Consider the following 10,624-nt stretch of genomic DNA (forward strand, 5'->3'; position numbering starts at 1 on the left):
GCATCCCTTTTCTTTTTCTTAGCTAGCATAGTTTTTCACCTTCAAAAGAAGGCGCCAGCGCTTTTGTAGTGACTCCGGAGGGGTCCCGGGTTGCTTTGGCGCGCCCACCCCGTCAGTCATGTGTTGTACTTGACTTGACTCTCCCCCGCTTGCTGCTTGCTGACCGCAGTGTTCAAAAGTGACACGAAGCTAGATATGAGTAGATGTCGTTGGTCGAAAACGTCTTTCATTCACAATGAAACAGAATGGTCTCGCTCGATGTGTCATTTTAGAATGTGTATTTTCATATTAAGAGTTCTTAAAAGTTCTCAACTCAAAGCCCAACTGTCAAAAGGATGCTACAATGTTCGAAATTATCAACTTAACATGCCCTCTTACTTCCTTCGTGACCTCCCACTACTTCAGTTACCAAAATGATTAGGTAGATCTCGTTTTTTCTAGCATTAAACCTACTCACGATCCTTTATAGATCATGGAGCAGACAGAGAGATGAAAGGACCACCTTCTCCTGCTTGCTTGATCGAAATCTATTCACTTTTAGAATAGTTGAAGTGCTACTTAACTTCACTTAGTAGTTGAAACTCGGATAGACATAGAGCATCCTCTCTCATACTTGCCAATTCAAAGGTTGATCAGCAAGGGAATTGGCAGGAACCAACCTTAGTTGCCTCTCGGTAGAGTGAGTCTACTTAGCGAACTGGCAGGACGCGGAGAACAGTTGATCAATATGCATATCGAGAGTTGATGGTTGACCGTCGCCCCCCTTGTCCTGCCCCAGACGGGGAGGCAAAGGGGATTGCTATCATCACCCTTTCTCCCGGTGTATGTGAAAGAGAAAAAGTGACACACTTTTTGGATTTTCGGTCTATGGTTGGTTGGGCCAAAGAATGAGAGTCAGCTTCCTTAAGTCCGTTCTTCCTCAGTAGCTCAGTGGTAGAGCGGTCGGCTGTTAACTGCCTAGTCGTAGGTTCGAATCCTACTTGGGGAGATTTGATTCATTCAGAATTCGAATTGATAGTTATAGCTTTTCTGACTAGCGACCCCGTCCTTCTCCTTTTAATACCGATCCCTTACAAGGTTTGGTAAGTATGTTATGAAGGTGAGAAGTCATCAAACTTCTCTGTAGTGCAATGATGTAAACTAGCCTAAAACAAAAAAGTGAAAGAAGCCCTCATACCCACTCCTCTTTCCCCAACAAACAAACAAGTAGTAGGTTGGTGGGCGTCAGTATCTCTATTTGCTAAGATGGATACCTACACCACTCAATAGTTCCAAATCTTTTTTACCCCATAGGAAAGAAAATGCTTCTAGCAATTTTTGACTTTCTTCTGCAGTCATACGACGATCTTCACAACCTTCCCCTATTGGCCGGCTGCCCGTGAAACACATTGGCTCCTATCGCATTTATCGATCGAGAATGGTCTCATCATAGAAACACTTTCTATATGTTATCTTGAGATTCAAAGAAGCAAGCAAGTTTATAGGGCATATAGTTTATTTTTTGTAGGGCGAGCCAAGATCTTATCTTATTTGCAGGTCGTATAAATGAAATGATTGGAAAAATCATATAGAATTTGGAGGTGCGTAGTGCCTTACGGGGCTGGCTCACAATACAACAATTATCGCTACTGATTCCAGATAGAATGTTGACACCGGTGGAAAAGTTCTTTCTATGTATAGGGCAGTGAACTAAAAAAGTGTCCTTTATCAATACATAACATTGTATAAGTCAACCCAAGTCGCTTCTTCATCTTTGGGAATCCGATAAGGTACTTTTGGAACACGAATGGGCATATTAGATTAATATTATTATATTTAAGTAAGAAAACTACACTTTAATATATAAACATAAGAATGGAAGAGAAAGAAAGAACTTGAGAAGAGCTTAGTTGGAACTCTTTACCGGGATCAGAGGGGCTATGCTCCCCTCTCTCTTTCCCAGTCACAGCCAACGGCATAGCAACACCTACTCTTCCTTCTAATGCAGCCTTCCTGGATCCATAATTTGGCTTCCTCGTTTATTGATTGCTTGCAATCGCCGCAACACCATTGAGTGAGCGTCATAGAATCCTCAAGGCGTGAAGTAGAAGTTCTTCGAACCTTGATTGTGTGTGTTCGTGCCCACTCCAATAGAGCATTTGGCCCTGTGAGCTTTGACTACGAAAGCTACCTATGTCAATCAATATAGCCACTAGAGGGAATGGAACATGTATATTCCTTCTCAGATGGTACTTTAAGACAAACACGGTTCACAAGGTGGATTTTCTATCTATTAGTTGACTATGGAGCTTCCTCATCCCGACCTATCTATATGTGAAAAGCTCTCTAACATAATCTTCGTAGTAGTAAGTCATGGGTTACAAGTTGTGCCCTCCTCAAACCACCCCGCAATAGATATAGGGTTTACCAACCTCAGGCATGGACATAGACACCTGATCATTTTGATCGAGGACCAATTTTTGGAATAAAAAGGATAGAGACCAAACGTAGTCCAATCAGAAGGTCGTGCTTTAGAGAAAGACTTGTGTTCTATAGGAACAACTGCCTATGTTCACCCGGCTGCCCTACCTGTTGCAAAACCGCTATGAAGCATCCATTCTATTCAATTAGAAATAGCATCTATAACTACTAGTAGATGGTTGCTTCGAGGTCTCACAGGTCCTGCTTAAGCGAAAATGTAGTTGTGGAAGTAGTCTTGCCCACTTTGCCTTACACTCATAGAGATCTATAAGTATCCCTATTGTCTAAGTAGGTAAGTACGCTCAGCCCAGAACTAAACTTAGCATTAAAGCCAGAGTCCTTCTTTTCATGAATGTTAAGGAAGAATATAATCCCTAAGTGAGAATTGAATGCCATCCCATTTCCTAAAAAAAAGAAATTTCCAATATACATGAATCACGAAAGAACCAATGTTGTAACTTGCTTCATCCGACATTATAAGTAATCAATGTGATTTTCTTCCTCAAGAACAAAAGCTACACGAGGAGAGCCTTGTTTACTGATATGTTACTAAAAGACCAGAGGTGATGGCCTCTGAATTGTGGGGTATGGAAAGTGGGTGTTAATCAACAAGATTATCTACATTTGCGGAAACCACTACTGGAATAAAGTTAGATCTTTATTTCATTTCAAGGAAAAATTTTAGGGTTTAGCCACCACTCAGACAGTAGTGAAAAATAAAACTAACTCTAGTCGAAAGTGCATGGAGGATCTTTGATTCCTCCTACCTTATGAGCCCTTACGAAATGCCATTTCGAATGATGGACAAATCATGGGTGTCGGCGGTCTAGTTAGAGCATTTTGGAGTGCCTGAGCGGGCAAAGTAGGTTGACCTGTGCCGAAGGGGAGGGAACAAACGGGCAATTGAACACCATAGGTCACAAACGAATCACTAGTAACGACCTATATATATCAGGAAAGAGGTGCTACTCCGACCCAGAATCCTGCGTGATGGTTGATCACCTTACCAATAATCTTCTTAATGTTGGAGAAAATGAGGATCATTGACTTAAATTGGAATTGATACATAGACTACTTGGTTCTAGCTTGCCACCCTAGAAGGCAATGTATACACAAGTATAGACTATAGGTAACACTGTAGGGTACAGCCTTGGGTAGTCTTAGGGTTTTCCAAGATATGATATGATCGGGTTATTTATTAGAATTGGAAATAGCTAGACGAATAAGTAGGCTTTAAAAGGACAAATAAATTAGGCCTTGTAACTCAAAGTACTCTAGCTTAAGGAAAGACATGCAACATTGGTGATCAACGTATGGAATTTTCGCTATTCCGTTCCGGGAAAACACTTGTTTTTTCACGTTTTTTCCTTCGCTATTCTTTCCTGGATTTTTTGTTGATGATTCTTCCCCTTAAAAAAGCTTTCCCCTATAAAAAATATGTGCCCCTTTTCTTTACCAAAAAGGAATTCATTGTTCGTTCTGTGCCAGGAACCAAATTTGAACTGGTGACACGAGGATTTTCAATCCTCTGCTCTACCAACTAAGCTATCCTGACTATTTATTGTGCATCATCCTAGTAGAGTACTTGTATCTATGTCAATTAAAGGGACTAAAAAAGGAAAAAATATTCTCAAATTGGACTTAGTAAATATCAGGATAATGATATGGGTTGTGAATGAGTTACTTAATAATAGAGATTACTTGCCTGTACTATAATATGTTCATTTGCATGAATGGGATAAGATCCAAAGAAGTCAGTTCGGATCCGTTTGTGAAAGAGTAGAATAAGAAAGATAGTGAATCTTGTTTGAACCATTAATGAACAATAGAGGTTGGTACAATAGTTAGGAAGTAAAATAGGCTTTTTATTGGGCATAGAGGGACTTGACTTGAACCCTCACGATTTAGAAAGTCGACGGATTTTCCTCTTACTAGAAATTTCATTGTGGTCGATAACGTTGGTGAATTAATAAAAATAGAAAGAGAGGTATTCGAACCTTCGGTAAACAAAAGCCTACATAGAAGTTCCAATGCTACGCCTTGAACCACTCGGCCATCTCTCCTACATAATCTTATTATTGACCAGAAACTGAGTGAATAGCGAGTTTTCGTATCACTGAAGTACGGGTACAACCGATCACAGGTTCCATAGGGAGTTTAACTTCCTTTCCAATTTCATATTTCTCAACAACAACTTCTCTCATCCGCACGGATCTATTCAAAATTCTGGAATCGTCCCATGTTTCTATTTCAATTGTATGGCGTGGCGTATACACGTTATGCAAACAGAACATATGGTTACTTTACTCTATTTTCTCATGGCTTGTTAAACCTTTCTTTTTTCTTTTTGGATCATATTCTCCATTTGAGACCATCTTAATTGCATTTCATTCTATGCCAAAATCTGGTGTCAACACATGCCCCCCTGTTTTTCAGGAAAGCTGGAATGTCGAAAAATAATTTACACCGTGTTTGTTCTAAGGACGATGTCAACAATCAATTGGCCATTTATATTTCTCAATACGGTAATTATGTATCAGCCATTGATTTTAACTTCTTGTTTACATTATACCTTGGAACTCATTACCACCAATTTTCTTTAAAGGGATGGGAATGAACCCGTTCCTTATAGCACTAAGGAAATCAAACTCTGAGAGGTCACACCCTGTTAAGCAAGTAACATCAGGATGATTCTAGTCCACTGATGCATCGGCCAAAGCAACACAGGCTGAATTATCCGCGTGAATGACTTCTACCTCATCATCGACCCACTGTATTAAGAATTGAAGCATGGTAGATGGCACACATTGGTTAGCAATCGCGGCCTAATATAACACTATAGTTACCTTGCACCTCGGCGATGAAGAATGTGGTGGCCAAAGTTTTTCTTCCCACAGTGAGTTCCAGGCACATCACACATTTGACCTCTGTCTTTTCTTTACCCTCAAATCCATTAAGTACCATATTGGTCTTCATCAATGCATCATGATCTAACCCCACCTTCTTGAAGACCGAATAGGGCATAAAATTTACCACAACACCACCATCAATGAGCATCCTAGCAACTGACGATCCGTTAATATGACTTTTGAGGTACAATGGATTCAAGTGTTTCACTAGTTCTTTTGGCTTCTCGAAGATAGCATTCTTAGGACCAAAATCCAGCTGGGCCACAACCCCTTCTTCACCTATAGCACAAAACTTGGCAGGTAAGCAATACACCATATTAATATCCATACCTTCCCGAACCGGCGTAGATTCGTAATCCACCATCTCATCTTCATCTCCTAATGTGTATATTGGGCTTAAACTTTCCTCAATTGAAGGTGATGTTTTAGGTGGTGTAGACGATGTAATAGGGGTCGCATCATCCTCTTTTGGTGGTGAAGGTGTTGTTGTAGCTAATGTACAAGCATCTGCATTTTCTTTTTGTTTAGGCCTCCACACTTGTTTAGTGAGTGCCATGGGCCGAACTCCATTGAACAATTTGTCCCTTTGCTTCTCTTCTTTCCGCTCTACCTTCTCGTGGTTCCTCATGCGTTGTAATCTCCTTTTCATGGTCTTAGTTAAACCGGGAGGACACCACTTAGGTTCGGTATATTTGGGTTCCCTAGGTTTGGCCTTGCTTGCGCTAGCCTCATGATCATTAACCATGGAACCCTGCTGAACAATAACAATATCACCATTAGAGTTAGCCAGATTACCAACAATCGGCTTTTTGATCTCCTTTTGCTTGTCACATTCTGAAATTTCTGCATTAGGTGGCTTAATACGCCACACTTTTTTATTGGCCTTGTTTGGAGAAATTTTTGTTGGCCGATTAGCACCATAGCTAAAACGGCCTTGTGTGGGATAATAAAGCCTCTCATCCCATATGAAAAACATAAGGAGCCATTGGGGGCTGCCCCCATCCTCCATTGAAGTCTCTCATGTAATATGGCGCATACGGGGTTTGTGACTCCATGGTGTCAGTTTCCATGACCCATATGGCCTTGCATAGCATCGAAACTCTTGCTTCAGAGGCGATCTTGAACACTTTGAATGTGATGGCCGATTAGAGCTAGAACCGGCCGCTTGACTTGCATATTTGGATAGCAACATATCAAAAGCTGGCTTGATTTGCTTGCGCTTAGCTTCACTCTTTTCTCGCTTGCCAACTTCTGAATTCTTGGGCTTGATAAATTTAACATGAATATCTTCTTTTACTGGTGGTTGCCCCCTGAGTTCTGGATTTTTTATGGTGATCTTCAATACTTCCTTGCCATCGGGTTGCTTATCAAGCACAATCTTTCTTCCCAAGACCTTGTTGCCCTCCTTACTATTCCTGGGTTCACTAATAACGACATTATCTTTATTAGCAGATTCTGCTATGTTAGGCCGAATTAACATTTTCTTCCCTTCCAAGTCTATGGTGTTTATCGGGAAGGGTTGTTTATCAACTTGCGTCTTAGCAAAATTCAATGGTCCATCATTAATGGTGATTGTATTTGTCGTCGAAAAACATTGCAATCATTGGTAGCATGAGAAAATGAATTTTCGTACTTGCAATAAGCATGCCGTTTAAACTCCTCAAACAGCGGTATGGTGTGTGATATTCTAATCATCTTGTATTGTAAGAGAGCATCAAATATTTTATCGCACTTTGATATATCAAAAGTAAACCTCATCTCCTCATCATGATTCTTGCGAATCGGCTTAAGAGCATTGCACATATAGGGTTGGCCTTTGAGGACCAAACAAATTCAGTAGTATAGACATCAACCTCATCATCCGAATTATCATCATTGTGTTCAACCATATACATTCTAGGATGATCAGTTGTAGACCTATGGACCTCTTTACTTCGACTCTATTGTGCCAAAGCTTTTTGTAAGACTTGATTAATACTCAAAAACTCACAACTTTCTAGCCTCTCTTTAATGTGAGTTTTCATACCATTAAGAACAAGATCCACCAAGTCTCCCTCGGTTATCACTAAGCTATAACATCGGTTTTTTATATCTCTAAATCTCTTGACGTAATCGGTGACCGATTTATCATGTTTCTGCCTAACCGATATAATATGTGACAACTTTAGCTCATTATTGCCGCTATAAAAGTGATCATGAAAATTTTTCTCTAATTGCGACCATAAGAGAATTGAGCCATGTGGTAAAGCAGCAAACCATGAAAATGTTATGCCAGTTAAAGACAAGGGAAATAAATGCACTTTCAATGCTTCTATCGAACCTGCTTCACCCAACTACTAGATACTGGCTCACATGCTCCCAAGTTGTTTTCGTGCCGTCTCCACTAAATTTAACAAAATCAGGAACCTTGTACCCTTGAGGGTACAAAACTGCATCGAAGTGTTTAGGATAAGGCTTTTGGTATACACGACTCTTTACTTTCTGCTCGTTTCCAAAAGTTTCTTGAAACATCTTATGCAAATCCTCCCTTAATTTGGCTAAAATTGGATCTGAGGTAGATGAAGATGTTTGTGGCAATGACATAGGAGCAACCTGAGCACTAGCTAGTGGTGCAACTTGTGGGATGGGCGCCGAACCATAATTCGGCGGAAAACTAGACATGCTTGCGCCTATAGGTGGTGTGTCAAAGTGATTCGGTGTTGATGCCCAATTGGGCACACTCTTTATAGGATTAGGATATGTAGGTGCAGCCACAAGCTGGTTGGTTTGAGTAGGGTAAAAATTCAACGGCATATTATATTGTTGTTTCATAGGTGGTGCCGATGAAATAGGTAAAGTTGGATTATGGTTTTCAGATATACAAACAGTACCACTAGATGACGAAGGCATATTTTTATGAGCATTAGCACTAGCCACAAAAGAATTGTATGCCATCACATTACCCTTACTAACAAGACTCTCAATTACAGCCACTTGCTCTGGAGAAAAAACTTTACTCATAGTGATTTCATCTTGTTCATCAATGAGAGGAGGAAAATTGACGTTTCCAACCAGAGTGATGTTGCCTTGACGGTCCTTTAAACTTGAAAGGAACGCTTCCAAATCCTCCTCCTCGCACTTCTTCTTGAGCGCCTCAAAAGCCTCTTCACACTGCTTCTTGCGCGCTTAGTAGGCTTGGCGATGTTCATCCGGTAGTTCATCAAGATCGGGCTTAATGATGTTATCGGTGCTAGCTTCTGAGGGCTTGGGAAGATTAGACATGGTTGATGATGATTATTGATATTTCTTCCCCAGCGTAGTTGCCAAAAAGTGTGTTCGCATACGAACACGTCACCGTGTACCTCCAATGCCGAGGGTGATGCGCCGTAGGTCACGTCGAAGGAGACTTGTCCGAAAGCGCGGTACACAAGCAATCCGGCGGGTGCCTTTCAGGACCCGAAACCCCACACGCCCAGAGGGACCTCGTTTGGATGCGCGGCGGCTATGGGCTACCCTAGTTCGGTTCACCTGCCCCTAGAGCCTCGAGGATCGTTGCCCTTCAACACGAAGAACGAGAGAGAAAGAACCAGGGAGAGATCTAAAACTAGGGTAAAAAGTAGATGGGTTTTCCGATTGCATGTTGTTCAATCAGCCATCACCCCCTAGGTATATAAGAGGCGGATGGACTTCCCATACAAGAAAAGGACTCCAAATCACGTCCAAATCTTTCCAAAATTAACCGAACTTAGATTTAGGTAAGTGTGGAACATCAGTTTGATTTTAGGTCCCATAGGCCACAACCGACCTCGGATGAAAATGAGCCCAAAAGCAAATTTGACTGGTTCGACGAGACGAACAACTATTGTGTTGAATGTTTTCCGATTTGAGGCCATTTTCAGGACCGAATCGCCTACGCAAAATAGGCTGTTACTCGCGCTACCAATCAGACACCGTGTCTGATGGGGCGCACCACTTTTGCCCCGTGATGGGGTCGCACTCAGGTGGCTGTAACTTTTATATACGATCTCGGATTGATATGAATTTATATCAAAATCGACCATTTCAATGAGGCGAAGACAATTTATGTAGAATGTTTTCTCATTTGAGGCCTTCCTTTAGGCGTAATTGGCCAAACAGTGCTCTGGATACAAAATCTCAGTATTTCGAACACAACTTCGGCCTTCGAGATGAGATCGGATGGCGATGGCCGAAACTTCAAAGATGTTCATGTCGATAATGCAGAAGTTTTTCATGTAGATCACTTCTCCATTTCGGACCATCTTAATTGCATTTCATTCTATGCCAAAATTTGGTGTCAACAAACCTGAACCCTCTTCATCACCCGCGTGTGCTTCTCACCCGAAACGGTCATTACCGCATTAATGCTCGGCCAGAGCGTACGTGACCTCTCACTGGTGCCGGCATTGAAGTGGTGCGCTGGCCGAGAGAGCGCCGTGCGCATTGCTTCCCGCTGCATGCAACTGCTGTAGCGACCCGACCTCAAATGGTCAAGTCTCTGTGCTTCAGTGTCATCCCTGGATCGGTAATGCTGACACACACAGTACTCGAAGGATTTATAACAGAGTAGCAATCACACACTTATTACATCGAATGTCTCAAAAGAGAACACATTATAATAAATATGGCTTAAGGCCATCTAAAACGATAACATCGGAAGACTTGGAAGATAAAGTGAGTCCATCAACTCCAACGGCATAGCTGAGTGCATGAAAAATGACCTATCGCGTCTTACTCCTTGTCTGAAAAGTCTGCAACATCATACGTTGCAGCCTGAAAACGGGTCAGCACATGGAATATGCTGGCAATGTAACACAGTAGAGCAATGAATAGATAAATGCTATCACTACATGCATATATGGCTGGTGGAGGCTCTATGGTTATATGGTTTTTGCGAAAAGCCAATTTTTCCCTACAACAAAGGAATATATTTTATTTAACTATCATGGTAGTTGAAACATTGAGAATGGTACCCCCATCTCAATCCCAATTAAAATTAATTATCATCCCAACAAATTAAAATAGAGTGATGAGATACAATAGGATAATCCAAGCACTAGATACTCAAGATGTCCATAACCGGGGACATGGCTAACCATGATTCATTTGTACACTCTGCAGAGGTTTGCGCACTTTTCCCCACAAGACTCGATCTCCTCCGTTGTATTTCTCGCACTGTACGGTGTTTGAGAAACGGATGACCGAGACACAGTCTTTCAGAAGCATTAACTCTTTACTCTGGGTGGACATTTACACCT

General features: G+C 41.4%; 1 non-coding gene across 1 annotated transcript; it reads right to left on the bottom strand.

Moving 5' to 3' along the window:
• Positions 1-3,942: 3,942 nt before the first annotated feature.
• On the bottom strand, positions 3,943-4,015 carry TRNAF-GAA. Its single transcript has one exon. It is a non-coding gene; the product is annotated as a tRNA-Phe (tRNA).
• Positions 4,016-10,624: the final 6,609 nt, after the last annotated feature.

The sequence above is a fragment of the Triticum urartu genome, chromosome 2 (assembly GCF_003073215.2).
Source record: "Triticum urartu cultivar G1812 chromosome 2, Tu2.1, whole genome shotgun sequence".
NCBI classification, from domain to species: domain Eukaryota; kingdom Viridiplantae; phylum Streptophyta; class Magnoliopsida; order Poales; family Poaceae; genus Triticum; species Triticum urartu.